General features: G+C 46.2%; 1 protein-coding gene across 1 annotated transcript in view; it reads left to right on the top strand.

Moving 5' to 3' along the window:
- The first annotated feature begins 3,062 nt into the window (after nucleotides 1-3,062).
- Nucleotides 3,063-11,047, top strand: part of LOC122932630 (probable transmembrane reductase CYB561D1) — a 40,425-nt gene continuing 32,440 nt past the window's right edge. Inside the window, exon 1 of the mRNA XM_044287154.1 lies at nucleotides 3,063-3,158. The gene's annotated coding sequence lies outside the window, so the exon portion shown is untranslated. The remainder of the gene's footprint in view (nucleotides 3,159-11,047) is intronic.

Here is an 11,047-nt window from a genome sequence, read left to right as displayed (position 1 = left end):
GTGTAGGCCTTATACTACACCGTTACCATTTACCTGCTGCTGCTGTCTGTCCTGCTCCTGATGAGTTTGACCCTGGACTAAAAGGGCCTTACTGAAACCTTATTGTTTAAAATTACATGAAAACAAAATAATATTAAAAAACGGAAGCACATGTTAGAACTGAAGATTTATTTAGAAACATGGCTCTAAGGCAACTTTTTTTGTTGTTTATGAAAGTCCAACATCTCCTGCATCCTTTTGATGTGCAGCGCCTCCATCTTTCGCATCTGCTTGCACATCAGCTACCATATCTCATGCATGCCAGCATCTGCTTGCACATCAGCTTCCAAATCTCATGCAGGCCTGCGGTGGACGGAGGGAACGGGAACCCCTGTAATCACACAGTGTTCTGAATTTAGACAAACAACTCAGAACTCATAACAAATGCTAATTAAGTGGGGATGTATCTAATTTAATGATGGACGGGGCATTTTACTGGAATACAGAATGATTATTGCAGTTTATGTTAATACACACACATATACAGTTGCAAGAAAAAGTATGCAAACCCTTTGGAATAATATGGATTTCTGCACAAATTGGTCATAAAATGTGATCTGATCTTCATCTAAGTCACAACAATAGACGACCACAGTCTGCTAAAACTAATAACACAGAAATAATTAAATGTTACCATGTTTTTATTGAACACACTATGTAAACATTCACAGTATAGGTGGAAAAAGTATGTGAACCCCTAGACTAATGACATCTCCAAGAGCTAATTGGAGTGAGGACATCTCCAAGAGCTAATTGGAGTGAGTGCTGGATGTTCCACAGCAGTACTGGTAAAATATTCTGCGGACAGATGAAACCAAAGTTGAGTTGTTTGGAAGAAACACACAACACTATGTGTGGAGAAAGAGGCACAGCACACCAACATCAAAACCTCATCCCAACTGTGAAGTATGGTGGTGGCGGCATCATGGTTTGGGGCTGCTTTGCTGAGTCAGGGCCTGGACGGAGTGCTATCATCGAAGGAAAAATGGATTCCCAAGTTTATCAAGACATTTTGCAGGAGAACTTAAGGCTATCTGTCCACCAGCTGAAGCTCAACAGAAGATGGGTGTTGCAACAGGACAACAACCCAAAGCATAGAAGTAAATCAACAACAGAATGGCTTAAAGAGAAGAAAATACGCCTTCTGGAGTGGCCCAGTCAGAGTCCTGACCTCAACCCGATTGAGATGCTGTGACATGCCCTCAAGAAAGAGATTCACACCAGACATCCCAAGAATATTGCTGAACTGAAACAGTTCTGTAAAGAGGAATGGTTAAGAATTACTCCTGACCGTTGTGCACGTCTGATCTGCAACTACAGGAAACGTTTGGTTGAAGTTATTGCTGCCAAAGGAGGTTCAACCAGTTATTAAATCCCAAGGGTTCACATACTTTTTCCACCTGCACTGTGAATGTTTACATGGTGTGTTCAATAAAAACATGGTAACATTTAATTCTTTGTGTGTTATTAGGTTAAGCAGACTGTGATTGTCTATTGTTGTGACTTAGATGAAGATCAGATCACATTTTATGACCAATTTGTGCAGAAATCCATATCATTCCAAAGGGTTCACATACTTTTTCTTGCAACTGTATATATTTATGTGTGTGTGAAACACACGAAATCAGCCGGTTACATCATACATCTGTACCTCGCTGTGTGTATATATATATATACACAGTACAGACCAAAAGTTTGGACACACCTTCTCATTCAAAGAGTTTTCTTTATTTTCATGACTATGGAAATTGTAGATTCACACTGAAGGCATCAAAACTATAAATTAACACGTGTAATTATATACATAACACAAAAGTGTGAAACCACAGAAAATATGTCATATTCTAGGTTCTTCAAAGTAGCCACCTTTTGCTTTGATTACTGCTTTGCACACTCTTGGCATTCTCTCGATGCACCATTCATGTATGGCACTGTGTGCTAACAACCTACTTGCAGCACTGTACATGTACAGTCCAGTGAGGGAAGGGGTTAAAGTCTATAATTAATTATGAAATACACTACAATGGGGAGATTTATTAAAAACTGGTGTAAAGGAAAACTGTCTGAATTGCCCCTAGTAACCAATCAGATTCCACCTTTCATTTTTCAGAGCTCCTTTGGAAAATAAAAGGATCAATCTGATTGGTTAACCAGTTTTTCTTTACATTAATTTTGATAAATCTCCCCCATTGTGTTTCTTTCCTGTCATTTTTTGCACCATTGTTTTACAATTTATGGAGCTTTTTTTAATGCTGCATGCTCTAGGTATACTTCCCATCAGGGGCGTAGCTAAAGGCTCATGGGGCCTGGTGCAATAGTTCATCTTGGTCCCCCTTCCCTCAGTGCTTTGTGGCCGGGGCAGGGAAGCACATAGCTCTCGTACTGCCTGAAGCAAAAATTGTAATGGCAAAAGATAATTTCTTGACCTAATCCCTTCCCTGCAGCCAGAGGTGTAACTTCACCAGCGTGCACTTTCTGTAGAACTGGTGTTTTCTTATGGTGTCTGGGCCCCCTCAGGCGCCTGGGCCCGGTAGCGACTGCTACCTCTGCACCCCCTATAGCTACGCCCCTGCTTCCCATAGGTTCTTCTATAGGCGCTAAAAAACACCAGAATAATAAAACCCATACTCAAATTGTTACAATAAAATTAAAGCTGTAAAAGCACCACAAAAAAGGCCAAAGAACAGAACATGTTGGTGCTGTACAAACAAGGATTATTAATGAGGAATATGAATGTATGGGATAATGGGACATTGTGTCTGGCACAACATGCCCTCCCTCATATATGTGCTCCTTCCACTTGTAAGGCAGGAGTCAGTATGAAAGCAGAAAGGGGCTCTCGCCACAACGTGTGCCACCTGTCCATTACTGCAGCTGAGCTGACCGCTAGGGGGCGCTCGCCACAACTTGTGTCACCTGTCTAATACTGCAGCTAAGCAGACCGCTAGGGAGCGCTCGCCACAACGTGTGCCACCTGTCCATTACTGCAGCTGAGCACACCGCTAGGAGGCGCTCGCCGGCACTTGCTGTCTGGTACACGAGAAGCAGGAAATGTAGCATCGAGGAAGTTGTGGACGGAAGTGTTGACATCCGACGGCGCGGACCCGGGATTATACACGGTATATAAGTGTGTGACGTATGTGTGGCGGTGAACGGTGACATGTAGGTGTCTGGAGCAGGTGACCGGGTGCCCTGTGTATGGTGGCACCACTTGGGCTGCACTCTGCCTCCTGTACTATGGACGAGGAGACCCTGATAAACTAGTCGTGTACATTATTGATCTGGTAGAATGGTCTGTAACTTGTAGCTCTCCAGCTGATGCTGTGTGCAGTTATCCCCTGTCCCAGCAGTAAGACCCCCACTGATCAGGAGAATGGAGATCCTGTACCCATTGGAGCCCTCTGAAATGAACCAAGCAGCCAGCGGGGCATGCACCCTGGCACTCCATTAATACTGTATCTATAGGAGTTCTGGAGATTACTGATAGAAATGAATAGAGCAGCAGCATGCATGCCCGACATGTCGCTCCATGGGGTACGTGCTGCCAGTGGTAGGACCCCCACAGATCTAATAGTTATCCCCTATGCTGTGGACAAGGGATGACTTCACACAAGTGGAATACCCCTTGACTCCCAGCATGGATGGCATCGATTGTCAAACAGTAATAGTTGAAAATAGGTAAAAATGTTCAGTGGGAATTAGTGCGCCTACGAAGGTTAGGTTCCCATTATGTCGGTGGTGCCAAACATCTGCCATAACATTGAAACCACTGACCCGTGATACAACATTGATTGTCTTGCGACAGTGGAACCTGATGTCAAGTAGAACTGGCTTAGTAGCCCATAGAACCAATCAGATTCAGCCTTTCATTTTCCAGAGCTCCTTTGGACAGTAAAAGGATCAATCTGATTTGTAGTTATGGACGACTAAGGCTACTTTCACACTAGCGTTTTTTGCGGAACCGTCATGGATCTGCAGAAACGCTTCCATTACAATAATACAACCGCATGCATCCATCATGAATGGATCCGGTTGTATTATGTCTTCTATAGCCATGACAGATCCGCCTTAAACACCATTGAAAGTCAATGGGGGGCTGATCTGTTCTCTATTGTGCCAGAGAAAACGGATCCGTCCCCATTGACTTACATTGTGTGCCAGGACGGATCTGCAAGCAGCGTTTTGGTGTCCGTCTCCAGAGCGGAATGGAGACTGAACGGAGGAAAACTGATGCATTCTGAGCGAATCCTTATCTATTCAGAATGCATTAGGGCAAAACTGATCGGTTTTGGACCGCTTGTGAGAGCCCTGAACGGATCTCTCCAACCGAAAGCCAAAACGCCAATGTGAAAGTAGCCTAAGCCAGTTTTCCTTTATACCAATTTTGCTAAATCCCCCCCTCAGTTCATGAAGTTGATTGAAGCAGGAAAAATAGGCAAGTGTAAGGATCTGGGCAACTTGGACAGAGACCAGATTGCCATGGCTAGATGTCAGACGTCTCTAAAATGACCGGTCATGTTAGGTGACCCTGGCATGCAGAGAGAAGTACCTACCAAAAGTAGTCCAAGGAAGGAGAACAACTAGTGAGCCCATGACAGTTCCAAGGACACTCTAGGCTCAATGATGAGTGTGGGGAGTGAAGGCTAGTGCATCTGATTCCATCCAATAGAAGTGGCTGTAATAGAAGAGTGCATTGCAGCTTTCAGTGTGAGTGGGGCAGAGTGGCGGCAGACTGGTCAGAGTGCCCATGCCGGCCCCTATCTGCTGCCCGAACATCATATAATGGGAACCTAAGCATCAGATCAGAACCATGGAGCAATAGAAGGAGGTGTCAGGTCTGAATCATGTGTTCACCTGAACACCTTCTGGGGCACTTCAATACAAACCACTCATTTAAGGCTACTTTCTCACTCGCGTTTTGGGCAAATCTGCAAAAACTGATCCATTACAATAATACAACTGTCTGCATCCGTCATGAACGGATCCGGTTGTATTATCTGTAACATAGCCAAGACAGATCCGTCATGAACTCCTTTAAAAGTCGATGGGAGACGGATCCGTATTCTATTGTGCCAGATTGTGTCAGAGAAAACGTATCCGTCCCCATTACATTGTGTGTCAGAACGGATCCGTGTGGCTCCACTTTATCAGGCGGACAGCAAAACGCTGCAGGCAGCGTTTTGGTGTCCGCCTCCAGAGCGTGATGGAGAAGGAACAGAGGCAAACTGATGCATTCTGAGATAATATTTTTCCATTCAGAATGCATTAGGGCAAAACTGATCCGTTTTGAACAGCTTGTGAGAGCCCTGAATGGATCTCGCAAACGGAAAGCCAAAACGCCAGTGTGAAAGTAGCCTAAGCCACATTCCTATCAGCTTGATATGAGTTTAGCCTAAATGAGTGTTTATGAGCTGTCAGGAGTTCAGAGATAAGAGCTACACATCCAGAGCAGCTGCCTGACGGATTCTCTGTAAAACAGAAAGCAAGATAGTCTGCAGATAAAATGTGAAGGCTGTAAAACAGAAACGGTTGAGCATTTTTAATAGAGACCACCGGAAAGAATGATTTTAGCCCAAAATGAGTAAAATGCATTGCTAAAAGATATTGCTATGTGTTCACAGCTAAGGATTTCTATACACTTAATTTTCGGCAGGGCATACACGTGTTTCAATTGTAAAAGTAGAAGTGGACCATTAATCAAATTAATTTAATTAATCTCCATTTTGATCAATCACTCCATTTTAGGAACTATCAATTCAGATTTTATCTAAATTGTGAAATTGGTATTAGCCTGGGCCCTACAGATGGGGCTGATATCAAGCCGTACCACCACTATTGGAGCCTGACTGAAGATGGGACTCACAGATAACTCCAGTCCCAGCCATTTAACCTCCTAGATGCTGAGGGGAATAGTGACTGCAGCGTCTTTCCAGTTGGAGGAGGCTCCCTCCGTCCCCATTGCTTCCCCACAAACACAACCCCAGTGGTGTTCATGCGTTGCCATGACAGCCAGGGGCGGCCCCTAGACCCGCCATGACTGTATGCCTATTGGTCTTACAGGTACAGCCTAAGGGCCCATTCTCACGACCGTATACTTCTGTCCGCATCTGCTCTGTAATTTTGTGGATCGGATGCAGACACATTCATTTCAATGGGGCTACAAAAGATGCGGACAGCACACCGCGTGCTGTCCATTCCGTGGCCCTGAAAAAAAGATAGAGCATGTCCTATTCTTTCCCAGATTTGCGGACAAGTATAGGCATATGGAGGAGGATGTTCTGTTCCGCAAAATGGAACAATGGAGGAGGATGTTCCGGTCGACAAAATGGATAAGGTCGCGTGAAAAGCCCTTTAGACTAATTTCAGATTAGCATGTCCAGTGTGGAAATCACGCTCCCTGTGTGGACACTGGTTGTTTTGCAGGACCACACGTCTTTATAGCGACTTATAATGCTGCGTTTTGTCTGAGTGTGTCGCAGAGGCATGTCCAGTAGTCAGCAATCTCCCACCAAGAAGTACACTACCCAAAAGTAGCTTCTGAGGGCCTTTTTATAGGGGAGCGGTTGAAGCACTTATACACCCTCTTGTGGCAAGAACCAATGTCTAATCAGACCACACCTCATATAGATAGTACCACGGCACTCATAAATTTATATTATTAAAGAGCCTTTACTGGTGCATATAGTCATAAAAAGTCCGGACAAAAGTAGATGCGTAATTGCCAGAAATACTCATTACAAATGAACGTTCCGGTCATAAGACCTTCATCGGCTCAATGGGGGAGATTTATCAAAACTGGGGTAAAGGAAAACGGTCTTAGTTGCCCATTACAACCAATCAGATTCCACCTTCCATCTTTCAGAGCTCCTTTGGAAAATGAAAATCTCTCCAGATGAGTCTTAGGTCTCAGGCACACGAGCGGGTGTGTCCTGTGCCATGCACTGTGGACCGCAATTTGCAATTCAGGTCAACGGGTCCGCAAACGGAGTGCACACGGCTGGTGCCGCAGCACAGGCACTGAGCCAATACGCTCGTGTGCATGAGCCTTAATGCGGTACCAGCAAAGTGAATGGGATTTTCCAAATGTCATATATAACTTGCAGATTTTTTACGCTTGCGGTCTGCAATACGGGCACTGAGCCATTATTTTCTTCACAAAAATCCAAAAAACGTGAGTAATCCTTCAAACATGTTAAAGACGTTTTCTGCACCTAAAAAAATCAGCTCCTTTCAGTGATGCTTACAGAAATTCATGTGCTTGCCAAAACATCCCTATTCAGAGGAATGGAACTGATTTTCAGTTACAAAAATGGCAGTTACAGAGAGAGCAGAGCCTCTAGGTGTAACGGCAACACCCTCGCTGCTCCTAAAGGCTCATTTGCATATATTGTACTTTTTCTCTGCAATGCTGCACATATGAACACGGGACCGACACAGACACCTGCAGCTGCCAAGCACACATGTAACAGGTCAGCCAGTTTGCAGACAAGAATAGGCATTTGTATCACAGGGCTGGCCGTTCCGCTCCGCAAAATGTGGTACACACACGGCTGGTATCCATGTTTTGTGGATCCGCAAATTTGAGGACCGCAGAACAGATACAATCATCTGAATGAGCCCTTAGAATGATTGGCCAGTGTAAGCATAAAAACAGTGATTGGAGTGGGGCTTTTTATATGTATTTTTTATATAATTTTTTTTTTATTTTGTCTGTCTCCTAAATGAGTTTTTCAAGTTTATCTTTATTAATGACCTATCGTCAAGATGAGTCATCAATATTGGATCGGTGGGGGTCCGACTCCTGGCACCCCCGCCGATCAGCTGTTTAAAGAGAAGGTGTGCGCCGTGGCAGCATATCCTTCCCATCATTGTTTACCTGCTTGCCGTCGCAACCACAGCAGTGAGCAGGTGTAATTACAAGAAGCCCTCCCATTAACTTCAGTGGGACCAGGGCCGTTTCTGCCATTAGGCAAAATGCGAATCTTGCTTCAGACGGCAGATTTTAGTGTTTTTGAGGGGGCCGCATCCATGCCACCAGTGATCCCTTTAAACTGCGTGCCCCTCCTCCCCCCTGGAGCGCTGAGAGCTGCGGTCCTGTCACTCACTCTCTGCACTCCTCTCCTCCTTCCCAGCGGCGCGCAGCCTGCAGGCACAGATCGCACTGCCAGCCTGTGTGGGAGGAGCCTGCAGCCTGGGAATCTGCCTGAGCTCCTCCCACACAGTGCTGCAGAGCGATCTGTGTCTGCAGGGGAGAGCTGGATGTGAGCTTCAGGAACGGTACAAGGTAAGTAGCTACTGTGTTTTTTTGTTGTGTTACAACAAAAGAGAGGGCATTACTACTACAAAGGGGGCACAGTGGGCATTACTACCATAAGGGGGGCCACAGAGGGCATTACTACCATAAGGGGGGGGCACAGAGGGCATTACTACCATAAGGGGGGGCACAGAGGGCATTACTACTACAAAGGGGGCACAAAGGGCATTTATTTTAAAAAGGGGGGCACATAGGGCTTTTCTACTATAAAGGGGGGCACAGAGGGCATTGCTACTGTAAAGGGGGGCACAGAGGGCATTGCTGCTGTAAAGGGGGGCACAGAGGGCATTGCTATTATAATGGGGCACAGAGGGCATTAATACTATAAAAGCACACAGAGGGCATTACTACTATAAAGGGGGCACAGAGGACTTTACTACTGTGAAGGGGCACAATGGGCATTACTACTATGAAGGGGGCACAATAGGCATTATTACTATGAAGGGGGCACAGATGTGTCTGTCCCTGTGTGTGTGTGTCACCATCACCATGTCCACAGTGTTCCTAGAAGAAGAAAAAGGAGGCAGCGCCACCAGCATGGAGTCCCGTGAGAGAGGCACAGGGAGGCACACTAAGGACATAGGTAACACTACCACATGATCTACACTAGTGTTATCTGTGGTTTAATATAGGACTGAAGGTAACACTACCACATGATCTACACTAGTGTTATCTGTGGTTTAATATAGGACTGAAGGTAACACTACCACATTATTAGCACTAGTGTTATCTGCGGTTTTACATAGAACTGCAGGTAACACTACTACATTTTCTGTACACAGATTGCCATCACTGTGTTATCTGTTCTGTTACATAGGACTGCAGGTAACATATACTATAGTATCTGTACTCAGAGATATATCGCTATGTTAGGCTACATGCATACAAACGTTGATTGTTTTTGTGTCTGTTACGCTTTTTTTGCGGATAGGATGCACGCCTTTTCATTTCAATGGGTCCGCAAAAAATGTTCTATCCGTATGCCCTTTCCGTAGCCCCGCAAAAAAAATATAACATGTCCTATTCTTGTCCATTTTATCCGCAATTTGCACAAAACACATACGCAGGGCTTGACAAATTTCCTTGGAATCTAGGAGCCAGCTAAAAAAGTTAGGAGCCGTTTTTTTTTACCTTTTTATAAAGCCGTTTTTTTTCAGCGACAAAAATAACACCTCTTAAATTAACATATAAAGAAGTCTAGACCCAAACAACATGGGCATTGTTTATTATCAGTGTGCTTTGACGTCACTGTGTGTGTAATCCCTGCGCTGTGACGTCACTGTGTGTGTAATCCCTGCGCTGTGACGTCACTGTGTGTGTAATCCCTGCGCTGTGACGTCACTGTGTGTGTAATCCCTGCGCTGTGACGTCACTGTGTGTGTAATCCCTGCGCTGTGACGTCACTGTGTGTGTAATCCCTGCGCTGTGACGTCACTGCGTGTGTGTAATCCCTGCGCTGTGACGTCACTGCGTGTGTGTAATCCCTGCGCTGTGACGTCACTGCGTGTGTGTAATCCCTGCGCTGTGACGTCACTGCGTGTGTGTAATCCCTGCGCTGTGACGTCACTGCGTGTGTACAATCCCTGCGCTGTGACGTCACTGCGTGTGTACAATCCCTGCGCTGTGACGTCACTGCGTGTGTAATCCCTGCGCTGCAGCTAACTGAACTGAGATCCCTTCCCCTTCCCTTACCCATTCAAGACTCCTGAATGGGTAAATCATATGATAGCGTATCTAAATGTTCCTATACGGAGATATATTCTCTTCAGGAGACCAGGAAAGCTGGGTGACAGACAGCCTGTATACCACACAGCTCTCCTAGGAGCTGCCACCCGGCTTTCTGTGTGGTATACAGGCTGTCACCCAGCTTTCCTAGAAAGGGACAGAACTAAGAAGTGGCCGAATAGTAACTGCAGGGATGGAGGACGGTGCAGGAATGGCCACCAGTTGTGGCTAGCAGGAGCTCCGGCCTATTGACGGCAGCAGGTGTGCAGCTCCCCCCTGGGATCATGGCCGTAGCAGGCAGACATTACAAACTTAGTGCAGAGCGCCTCATTTACAGCAGCAGAGCCGGCCGGATTGTCTTACCTCCACTTGTCCGCTAGTGCAGCTCCGCTAACTGTGCTCCCGCTCTGCCTCCCCTGCACTAACTCCTCTCTCCCCGCCGAGGCTCTCTGACCGGCACACGTGATGATAAGTATCGGCCGGGCTCCTGTAACTGCCCTGGAGATGACGCACGCTGCGACCGATAGATGGCGAGAGAGAGAGGCCAAACCACGATGGAGCCGAAAGCTGAGGGGTCCGGGCAGGGTGGCAGTCCGAGCCTGGGCGCGCCGCGCAAGTGATTAAAAAAAAAAAAGGTTTCATTTTGCTAGCCCGCCCGGCTGCTGGGCCTATTTTCAAGCAGAGGCAAATACCCAGGCGCCAGGGCAAAATTCCTAGTCGCCAAGGCGACCTGGCGTCTGGGATTTGTCGAGCCCTGCACATACGGTCACGTGCATGTAGCCTTACCTGTAGTGTTACATAGGACCAGATCTGGCAGAACAGTCTCGGAGTTCGGTGGCTACTTGGCTTTCATACTATTTATTAATGTGAGGGCGGCGCTATTAAAATTTTTGCCTCAGGCAGCAGAGGAGCTAGAATCGGCCCTGAGTGGGACGGCTCATTCCTATTCAATGTATAGGAATAAGCCGC

The sequence above is a fragment of the Bufo gargarizans genome, chromosome 3 (assembly GCF_014858855.1).
Source record: "Bufo gargarizans isolate SCDJY-AF-19 chromosome 3, ASM1485885v1, whole genome shotgun sequence".
Lineage (NCBI taxonomy): Eukaryota > Metazoa > Chordata > Amphibia > Anura > Bufonidae > Bufo > Bufo gargarizans.
Note: the sequence above shows the minus strand (reverse complement) of the source record. Positions and strands in the feature narration are given on the sequence as shown.